Source organism: Lepisosteus oculatus (assembly GCF_040954835.1).
Source record: "Lepisosteus oculatus isolate fLepOcu1 chromosome 22 unlocalized genomic scaffold, fLepOcu1.hap2 SUPER_22_unloc_1, whole genome shotgun sequence".
In the NCBI taxonomy this organism is placed as follows: domain Eukaryota; kingdom Metazoa; phylum Chordata; class Actinopteri; order Semionotiformes; family Lepisosteidae; genus Lepisosteus; species Lepisosteus oculatus.
The window spans coordinates 703,311-714,979 of NW_027167649.1; the positions used below are offsets into that span (position 1 = coordinate 703,311).

The 11,669-nt window shown below is 40.4% G+C and overlaps 1 long non-coding RNA gene across 1 annotated transcript; it reads left to right on the forward strand.

The window, feature by feature from the left end:
• Positions 1-2,560: 2,560 nt before the first annotated feature.
• Positions 2,561-3,646, forward strand: LOC138225619 (uncharacterized). The gene is made up of 3 exons (XR_011184080.1): positions 2,561-3,029; positions 3,191-3,352; positions 3,457-3,646. It is a non-coding gene; the product is annotated as an uncharacterized lncRNA (long non-coding RNA).
• Positions 3,647-11,669: the final 8,023 nt, after the last annotated feature.

Consider the following 11,669-nt stretch of genomic DNA (forward strand, 5'->3'; position numbering starts at 1 on the left):
GATGCAGGAGCATGGAGGTAGGCACTATTATACCATTAGATGCTGTAACCAAAAGGTGGGGGACCGTGAAAATTTCAAGAAAATGTAATACTGTTTACTGATGGGTCCTCTCTGATGCATGAGGGAGAACAGAGAACAGGCTGAGTTGTTACAACAGAATTCGAGGTGCTAACAATCTGAAAAATGCCCCTCCACTGCCTCAGCGCAGCAAGTCAGTTTAGTGCCCTGATGGAAGATTGTAAAAAGAAAGATGTTAAAGGGTTACTGTATATGTATATAATGTATGTATTTGTTGCATGTAGGCACAATTCTGGATGGCTATGGAGAAACAGGATTCTCTCACAATGGCAGAGACTCCAGTTAAGAATACTGGATTTGTCTCTGAACTGATTTGTAGTTTTACAGCTGCCGACTGAAGCAGCTGGAGTAAGGTGTAAATAACACAATAAATAAAGAATTCCAGTAACTCAAGGTAACAACCGTGCAGATGCAGATGCCAGGCGAGCGGCACTGGGAGAGCAGGAGTCTGAGACTCCTGTGAAACCTGTATTTGGGAAAAGGGAGAATTCAGGTTGAGGCCTTTAATAGATGTTTAATAGTGGTTAGAAAATGTGTAAAGAATGTGGGGTTGTATGATGATGGGATGTGGGCTGGTGGATACCCAGGTGTATGACTAAGATGATCCCATGGTGCGGACTGCCCTGCCCCTTGGATACTGATCTAGAGGCATACTACACTGGGAAGGTGTGCCAGGTTGTAATCGCCTCATTGGGGTGAGGTGGACGTTACATTGCCCCCATCACCCACAGTCTAAAAGACCAACAAAGAAAATATCAACCGAAGGAACACCGTGGGTAGATGCTCTACCTGCGGTCCTGTGCAGTTTGCGGGCTGGAGCAAATGAAACTGTGAGACTGAGCCCGTTTGAGGTCATCACGGGCAACCAAAGAAACTCCCTGGAGGCCAAGTTTGGCTAATGGACTATTGAATTTACTAAACTCTCTATTACAGTATTGTAGGTTTGTTAACTGAAGCGGTGCACAGGGCTCGTGAACAGGTGCTGGACGCTTGGGGACCTCCAGTAGAGGGGAGACACGACTGGATACCTGGCGAGTGGGTGTAGGTGAAGAAGATATACCCTGCCAGACGTTGCAATCCTGCTGGAAGGGACCATATCAAGTGCCACTTACTACTGACTGTGCCATCTGAGTGACAGGACGAGATCGCTGGATCCGGGCATCGCACTTTCACCGACCCACGGCACCAGAGAGTGAGTGAACAGAAAGAAGGATGTTGTTACCATTTCTGTGTCTGATGCTTCCTAAGACCAACAGTGTGCTTGTTAGGCCTGAGGAGCATTACTGGGGATATGGTATCAATACATTCCGGGTGTTGGCATATCTATGAGCCAAAAAATGATAATTGGAGTTGGGTCAATATTGCTATTCTAAGATCCTGACGATAAATCTCCACATGGCTAAGGTCTGCGTTTGGGTCCTGGGGTAGGACTTTATGTATTTGTAGGATTATGATAGTTACAATTATACATATAAAACAATCACTTGTACAAAAACATCAATCACATCTTGTTGTAACCATGGAACGCACTATGTCATGGTAATGCATGCCTGTACATCTAACAAAGAAAGATCTGCCCTGACATTGTATGTGTAAAAATAGGCAGTGCTGATGTATGACATATTTTATTAGGGGGGAATGAAGTAATGCACAAGATGTAAAAGGGTTAACTTAAGTCAGTTCTGCCTGAAAATTAGACTTCTAAGCGACAGGGGTTTATGGCAGGAAAGGGGGTTAACTGATGCGAGCTAGGAACCCCCTTGGGGCGTAATCTGACCATTTGGCCAGGGTCTCTTAACTGGCCAAGTACCATGACCCCCCTCTTTACCATAACACCGAATGACGTCCGAAGCAGCAAGGAAGGACTATATAACATAAAAGTTTGTATCGGCACATCGAACAATACTTCGGTTTTGTTGTTTCTAGCGGGAAACAAGACTTCGGCTTTATTGTTCCTTGCATGCAATAAACTCATCTATTTAACTTCATCTCGGGATCCAGAACCTTATTTTTTCTGTTACAACAGATGGATGATGGCCCAGCATTCCCAGAACAGGGGAAGAGACATCGACTGAGACTGACTGGACTTCATGAACGACACCAAGAACAGAGCCTACAAGATGAGTCTAGATAACAATTCCTTAATCCTTTTAGTGAAGGTTTCTGAAAAGGCTAAGGACTACAGCAATTGTTTTTGGACTACAGAGATATTTTAAAACCTTGTTGAGAAGTTAGACATTTGATTAAAAAAACATTTTAAATGGTTTATTGTTACAATAATATTTTAAAACTTTAATTACAGTTCAATAGATGCTGTAGACCTAATCTACAATGACTGCATTTTATTTTCATTTTAGCCATAAACTGTTGTAAATAGTTTAATTGAAAAAAATATTAATTCAGAACATACAGTTGATTTTGAAATTATCAGCTATAGTGGCCCCTATCTATGACTGAGCTGTGATTTCTGTTTAATAGAGACCAGTCTCTTACACAAAGGGCATTTTTCACTCTAACAGGTGTCCTGTCCCAGCAGAGTCTGTCACATTCCATAAGGATTTACTGCATTGTAGCAGATAAGCAGTCTTCTGATAATGTAAAAGCAATTTAAAGGTGCAACAAATGGAGTTCTTGAAGTTGTTCTTTCATTGTGTCTGCCACTCATCTCCAGCCATGTTGCCAGTAGGACACATGAGAAGCCACAAAGCAGCTGACTGAGGTCCAGAAACACATACAGGCACAACAGAAGCCTATTGTAATGTTTCAACAGCCTCTTGGGAAGAGAGATGGACTGAGACTGATTGCACTTTATGAACGACACAGTTTGGATTCACCCAAAACAGAGCCCACAAGATGACAAGATATGATATGATATGAAATGATGGATGGATTAATACCCTTATTCATTTTTTGAATGTTTTTTCACTGGAACAAGCGTCTCCAGATAATCAGTTAAGCAACCTAAAAGAATTGATGACTGTAAATATGACAAGATTGTCATGATGTAAAAGCTATAGTAAAGTGTAAAGTATAGATTTGTTGAATTCTTTTGTTTTTGTCTTCAACACCATCATATGCAGATGTTATCATTTATGTTACTTTTTTGTAGCAGCTGCCTGCCAGTAAAGATGCCAGGAGCTACATGATATGACCCACAAGTACTTAATGATGCAGAGAAGAGCATATGGGAAAAAGAAAATAACATTTATCTATTAACACATCCAGAAGTCAGACGAAGGGTGATGGGACAGCATTTCAAGACCAGACACTAAAGGTTAAATTGACGTTTTAGAAATTATTCTTTTTGTTTGGCTTCAACACAATAATATGCTCACATGATTAATTTATACATACTGCCTGATATTCATTACTGTCCAGGGTTCCCAGGAGTACACACAGCACAGCCAAAATGTGGCTAGCTGAAGTACAGCAGACCATAGAAAAAACCTCCTGCCCACATTAATGTTTCTGCTCTGAAAATCACTGGATAAAGGTATGTCACAGCCTGCTGTTCAGCTGCTTATTTTGTGCAAAACATTGCAAATGAAAGATTGAAATATCAGCATTCTATGAATTTCAGACATGAGTATGTATAAGATTTGCATGCTGGATTTGAGTATGCTAGATTTGTAACACCTGTTTTAATAACTGAAAAATTGTAATATCGCATAGTTTGCTTTGGTTTCCTCCAGGGGCTCTGGTTTCTACCCATCAGTCCAAAGATATACAGTATTGATGGGTGGTTAAATGGATTCTGGTCAAATTGGCCCTTGGTGTTAAGTGTATCTGTCTGTATTTGCATCTTTTATGTTTTAGTTTAGTAACAGTAACAGCTAAACTAAACGTAACCACATGTCAGCAGAAGGAAAGTGAGGATGTTTCAGATTTCACAAAAAGGTTTATAACTTTATAGATAATGATTGGGGTTAGCCAATGAAAGGGAAGTGAATGAAGATACTTCCACAGTAATGAAACAAATTTACTTGAGTGGGTTAAAACCTGATGTTGCCAAGAATGTACAACTATGCTTTCCTGAAATTACGGAGAGTGGAGACAGATTTGATTTAATAACCTGCGAATAACCTGGGTAAATAGTTTTGCTTTTCGTCTGAGTGTACCTCAAATGTATTAGAATGGAACTAACCGTATGCTCCCCGCTATAATCACAGTTTTAGGCCATCCTCTTTTAAGGTAAGAACGACTATGTAGTACTTACATACTAGACAATTTTGAACACATCACAGACTCAGCACAGCACATCAATGATGAAGGACAAAAATATCACGACTATAATCCTGATGATTAGGGAGTGGGAAAGTGGCTGTAGTCTGTGTTCGGAGCCTGGGGATGATCACTGGTACAATATTTCTTTATTGGCCTAATACTACTAATCATTTTTATTTTATGTATTCACTGTCTTAAAGCTGTATGCAAAAAGGTAACTAGCTCTGTTAGCTAGTCTCATTGTTTAGAACAAAGTGGTGTGAAAACAAATATGTTCTAAAGGAGGGACTGAAGGAATGTTATAAAATGTATAAAAGCTAAAAAAAACTGCTTGTCTTTTAGCTTCTGAATTGCTTATAACCCTGACATATGGAAACATCAGTGGAAAAATACAGCTCATGTCTTAAATGTAGTAAAAAGGGAAAGCGAATGTCTTGTTTTGCGAATGTAAGCAATAACGAAAGTCTTAATAAGGAGTTGTTTTTCTGTACTCGATCTTGACTAAAAAACTAACAGTTCATTTTAGGGATTAGGTAATCTATGTTAAAGGTAGGAAGTTTGTCACTGTGTATAAAAAGCGCTGAGCAACGTCTTTTGGAGAGACTAGCTTTTGCAAGCAGCTCTCCCATGTGCACATTAATAAATAGATCTTCTCTTACCAACATTATAATTCTGTCCATTTTAATTTTTCTACATATGGGGACACATTTTACGGAGTGCAGGGCTGATTTTGAGCTGAACGGTGGGGTTAATGGGCATTACATTAAAGCTCTGAGTCTCTTCTTTCATGTGCATTTGGTTTTAAGCTTGTTGTATGCAGAGTTTCGGAAGTATTATTGAAACAGGCCATCAATTTTGTCACTATTCAAAAAATGGATACAAATTTCTATGGAGGTGGATATGATGCTGAGTTTTTAAACTGGGGATAATAGACATTAAATGAAAGCTCTGAGTCTCTGCTTTCATGTGCATTTGGTTTTATACTTGTGTGCACCGTTTTGGAGATATGAATGAAAATATGCCATCCATTTTGTGAATATTGAAAAATAAGGGACACATATTTTAGGGAGTGCAGGGCTGATCCTGAGCTGAACTGTGGGTTTAATGGGCATTAAATTGAAGATCTTAGTCTCTTCTTTGACATGCACTGGATTGGAGACAAGATCTCTAGTACCACAATACTGAACACTGGAACCCCCCAGGGCTATGTACTCAGCCCACTCCTGTTCACGCTGATGACTCATGACTGCACTGCTAAGCACGGTGCAAATTACATCATCAAGTTTGCTGATGACAAGAAAGTGGTGGGTCTAATTGGTAACAACGATGAGGCATCATACAGAAAGGAGGTGGAGCAACTAGTGCATCAACAACAATCTGTATCTGAATGTCGATAAGACAAAAGAGATGATAGTTAACTGCAGGAAGGCCCGCCCTAATCACTCCCCACTGCACATTAATGGCTCCCCTGTGGAGACAGCTAGAAGTACTAAGTTGATTGCTGTGCATATCACAGATGACCTCACCTGGACCATCAACACCACCTCCCTAGCAAGAAAAACCACAACAACGTCTCCACTTCCTGCAGTGACTGAGAAGGGCAAACCTTCCCCCACATACTATTGAGGAATCAAACATTATTTCACACCTGAAGAAGGCTCCACGGCCGAAACGTTGTGTTTTCTTTCTTCTTTTTTTCAGCATGGAATAAACCTATTACTTGTTCATTTATTTCACTAGTTTGCTTTTACTGTGTAAATAATGTACTAACATCATTTACTAACTATCTTGCCAGAATAATGGGAAATTACTAACTCCAATTTAAGTGTGAGCTGGCTACGCGCCTGGAACATGAAGAGCAGAGCCAGCTTCGGGCAGCCTGACCAGAACTGAGGGTGCCTGATATCTGCTTAAGTCATGATTAACAAATTCTAGAAGTACATAATATCTGCTTAAAAATAATTAAAGGAGCCCAAGAATATTCTTACAATTCTTATAGTTTATCACGTACCAAGGCGCAGCCTAGCTTTACACCATATATGGCATGGAACTGTACTGAAACTGTTCTGGGTGGGTTATCTGTTTGTAATTTTGTATAAAACGTGACCTTTTGTATCAATAAGTTGAGTAATGGCTTCATCAGCTTTGGCTCCCATATGCAGACGTAATAATGGGAATGCCTGCTTCATACAATCCCCAGATTGTGTCTCCTTTGTTGGAGGCAACAAAACATGCTTCTCTGTTCAATCTAAGAATTTTATCCATATTCTGTCTCCCCAAAGTGACTAGTTTTTCAAAAAATTCATCCACTTTCAGAAACTGACAGAAATATTCACAACTCATCAAAACACGCTTCTCTGTTCGATCTAACAATTATATGAATATTCTGTCTAAAGTGTAAAGTCTAAAGTGTGGTCGACAGGTCTTTTAAGAAATGACAAATTCTGGATCATGTCAAAGGAGCAGGAAAAGTGTATTTAGTGACGTGTTTTCTGTGATTCTGTGTCTCCAGCTTAAACACAGTGATATATGTATATGCACCTGTGATTTATTGGTACATATCCAAGGCAAAAATCAGGATCAGGATTTAGCTCAAGATGGGCCAGAGATAATGTTGTGAAGTACAGCAACCCAAAAGATGACAAGCGTAGACCCACTGCACTGCATCTCCTTCAGTATTTCTATTCCTTTTACCTTAACACAGCTTTGCCATTCTTAACATGGGATGACTATCTCCACCTTGTGGTCATTGTTGGTAATGTCTTACTTTGAGTGCAGGTTTTATTTCAATTCTCCAATAGGTGATTTTAATGCTATAGATTTAAATTCTACATTCAGCAGTACACGATTTTTTTCCCCCAAGTTCAATGGAACTATCATAGTAACGTAAGTTTCTTTAAAAAATTAAATGAAATGAAAGGAATACATTTTTATAAAGAAACCAATACTGACTTTCCCATGATAATCTTCCTTAGTTCATGTATTGCATTAGAACACATTGTGGGCTTGAGCTACAATAAAATGTCTGCTCTTTGATACAAGATGAATAAAAACAAAGCATTTATTTTAATTAGTTTTGTTTTATAAACAACACTTAAGACCTGATTTCATTAACATATGTGAAAAAACATTGTGTAATGCAATGAACAAAGTATTGCTGAGATAGAGCACTATGCTTTTTGACACATACCTGTGCTTGTTCCAAAAATTACCGTATTTTACTATAGCTCACATTTTGCCTGCAGATCTGCAGTCTAGCCGACAGGTGTTTTAAAAAATGACAAATTCTGGATCATGTCAAAGGAGCAGGAAAAGTGTATTCAGTGAAGTGTTTGCAGTTATTCTTTATTGCCCAGGGCAATAATCAGGATCAGCATTTAGCTCCAGATGGGCCAGAGATACTGTTGTGAAGTACAGCAACCCACAGGATCACAAGGGTAGACCCACTGCACTGTTTCTCCTTCAAAAACTATATATAGGTGTGTATACATATGCAGGTGTGTAGCGATAACATTGTAGCAGTAGTGACATTGATTTATAATAATAATCCACTTTATTTTATATAGTGCCTTTAAAGGTAACTTCTCAAAGCGCTTTACAGGATGACAATAACAATAAATAAGAAGACTACAACAATAAATAAGAAGATTTCACAAGATAGGACACAATTATAATTACAACAATACAACAATAACAATAGAGGAGACCGTGGAAGGTGGTATTAAGAAGAGCAGAGGGGTGAAGAATGGAACCAGTTAAGTAAAGGCTTTTCTGAAGAAGAAGGTTTTGAGTCTGGATTTGAAGGAGTTTAGAGAAGGTGACTCTCTAATATCCTTGGGCAAAGAGTTCCAGAGCTTGGGGGCATAGCAGGAGAAGGCCCTGTCTCCCATACAATGTAGACGGGCTTGGGGGACAGTAAGGAGGGCAGAATTTGAAGAGCGGAGGTTGCGAGGTGGGGAGTAGGGCGATAAAAGTTCAGACAGGTATTGAGGTGCCAAGCCATGTAAAGATTTAGAGCCTGCATTAATGGGATGTTGGTATGATGTGCACTGAAGGACTTCAGAGCTCAGCATATCAAAGACTGGGTTGTAAGTCAGGCATGTTGCACCACAGAATCGCTTTAAAACCTTACCTCCTCTATATTTAGTGCTTAAAGGTCCATGCAATGAGCATAGTATTGCTTACAGGTCTTTGAGACGGTGTGCATTCCCCATTTGACAGAAACCTCTGTTCGCTTCCCCAAATTATCATATTTTACTGCAGCTTACAATTTTGCTGTGGATTTATAGTCGGGCCGATTGGTCATTTAAGAAATGACAAATTCTGGATCATGTCGAATGAACAGGAAAAGTGTATTTAGTGAAGTGCTTGCAGAGATCCTTTGGCTCTGTCCTCAATACTATGTGATTGATATATTTTATGTCATGTGTGGGTATTTGTCCCAGGTATTAAGTGTCTCCAGGAAGTTTTTTTTATGGAGAAGGACAAGTTTTGGAGCATCTTCTCGGTAAAATATGAGATTTATTAAAGAGAGTGAATTGCCTCTCTTTCCTGCAGTCTGAGAACAGCAGGGGTCTCTCTCAGGACACACCCTGACTCCCTAACATCCTGACTCTGAATATTTCTCTGTGGACTTGATTAACTGTCCACTTAGTATGAGAATCAGACCCATCAGTCTTTTTAGAAAGTGAAAGTACTAAAACTAACCTCCAACCTGATCTTAGATTCCATGAGACACCTTTATCTGCCATTAGAACAACAGAGAAACCAAACAAAAAAAAACAAATGCTGAAATTGAGAGGGAGTATTTTAATACTAAGACAGTAGCACGATGGTTGGCTCAGGATTTCAGTGTAGAGCTTACAGGAAAGCCCAGATGCTTCACTGCTGAGATACAGGTAAGCTTGCATGAACAGGAAATCAAACTGGAAAGTTTATACAACAAGACTAATGAATAACTGAACAAAGAGACATGCTTACTGAGGAACTAGACTCTGCCCTGCAAGAAATCAGAGATCTCAAGCAGAGCATGCGTGTCTCAGGTAGGGGCCAAGGGTAGAGGGCATTCAGGAAGCCTGGGCTCAGAGTGTCTCTAGAGGAGGATCTCCGAGTGGATCAGAAAGAGCCATATACAGGATGCTCAGGTGTATTCATCCTGTCCTTGATCCATTTTGTAGGTAAGACAGCAGATTTAACCTCCACTAATTTAGACAGCTAGCAAGAAAATAAATACTTGATCTGACAATACCTGGTTGTAATGTCAAGACCTATATTGAGGAGCTGAAGGATATGCTCCAGTTCGTGCCTGAAGCTATGGAACTCATGAAAGTTATTTTAGTTAGAAAAACTACCAGCAGGGCAGTACATGAGTAGATGGCAAGGCAGGGACCATAGATCTGTAACAGTTTGATGTCAAGCTATGATATAGGAATATTCTATTCATATTGATCACGTATTGGTTTTGCTGCTTTCCAGCATAAAATTGCAATCATGCTGTCAAGGGAATTCTTAACCAGAAGGTGTAATGAGCAGGCTTGAGCAATGAGAGATAATGGTCATGCATACAGTCCAACCATGTGCTCCAGATGAGGGCTCTGTGCAGGGTCAAGTAGGTCCCGCTACCACACAATCCCCCTGAGGGGTTCACAGAGCAGATTTAAGAACAACTAGAGAAGACAGACACACTGGAAACAGAGGAGCACCCTTTCAGACACCCTATCTGGCCAAGATGTGAATCCAGTGGGAGACAGGAACACAGCTTTTCAATAATGCTGAGGAGTCAGCAGAGGACCTGAAGAAAGAGGATATAACATTGATGCAGTTCGGAAATGAACAGATGAATTTCACCCACAGCAGATATAAACCAAGAAACATTATAAAATCACTTGATACTTTCTGTTGCATATCAGTCATATTTGGGAACTATAATATATAAGCATTTTAATACGATTACAGATAGCATTTCCGCTTGTTTTATATATATATATGATTTATAAAGACCTGTTATTGTCACGATTATAGTCCCCCCTCCTTAAGGGTGCTCCAGCCCTTTCACTTGAGACTTTATTCTGCGCACCTGATTCCTATTCCCAGCCCACCTTAAAAGCCAGGCCCTGACGCTCATCCGGGCTCTGCATCTGGTTTCCGTACCGTGCGAGTCCGGGACCTGGAAGCGCCTGGTCCCGTTAAGGTTTTAATCTCGGTTCCCGTTCCCTGTCTGCCGGTTCCGACCCGGCCTTCGTGTTTTAATTCCTTGTTCTGATGGATCTCCTGGTTTTGGACTTACCCACTTGTTTGGATTCTCTCTAAGGACTACTGTTTTGGATTGTTCGCCTCGGCCACACCTCCCCCGTGCACCAGCGCACCTTGGACACGCCCCCCTGTCTTCAGCCCCGTATTAGACAGTGACTTTCCAAACTGACCGGGAAGGTGGAGCTTCATTCTTGGCAGAGATAGGAGTGGGGGAGGTAATTAACCTGCTCGTGTCAGCGAGGGGCCCCCACAGGACACAGGAACTTCCCCTCCATTACTGGGAAGGAACCAGATCACCGTTTGACCCCATCGGTGGAAGTCATTCTTTTTTAAATTGTTTTTGTTTACTGTTCATGTTGTATGGATTTATATGTTCAAGTTGCCAGCGTATACATCACACCATTATATGCTGGTTGTGTATGGAAATTGTAAAGTAGCGGTATTTAATGTTAAATACTCAGCATACTCCAGAATAGAGGACTTTTCATGTTTAATAGTGATTGGCATGAGGTGGAAGAATGTATAATTTTACACCAAGATAGTACACCTAGAAATACAGTTTAGAGAATGAATAAGAAGTCAAGTCATATTTAGAGAACGATGATAACGAAGAAGTGAGCCCTGCTATACTTTGGGATACTTTGGGATCACCTGTAGGTCTGATTGCAGATCTGCAGCCAAAATGTAAGCTTTAGAAAAATATGGTATTTTTTGCAGGAAGCACAGGTATGTGTCAAAAAGCATAGTACTCTGTCTCAGAGGCCTGTAAGCAATACTTGGCTCATTGCATGGACCTTTTAGCACTAAATATAGAGGAGGTAAGGTTTTAAAGCGATTCTGTGGTGAATCTGTGGCTAGGCGTTTGATATACTGGGCTCTGAAGGCCTTCAGTGGACATCATACCCTATAGATTCCACAAGCCCCGTAATGCAAGCACTTAATCAATGTCACTCCTGCTACAATGTGATCGCTTCATACCTGTACAGTATATTTTGTTTTTGTAATGAGAAACAGTGCTGTGGCTCTACCCTTGTGATCCTGTGGGTTGCTGCACTTCACAACACTATCTGTGGCCCGTCTGGAGCTAAATCCTGATCCTGATTATTGCCATGTAC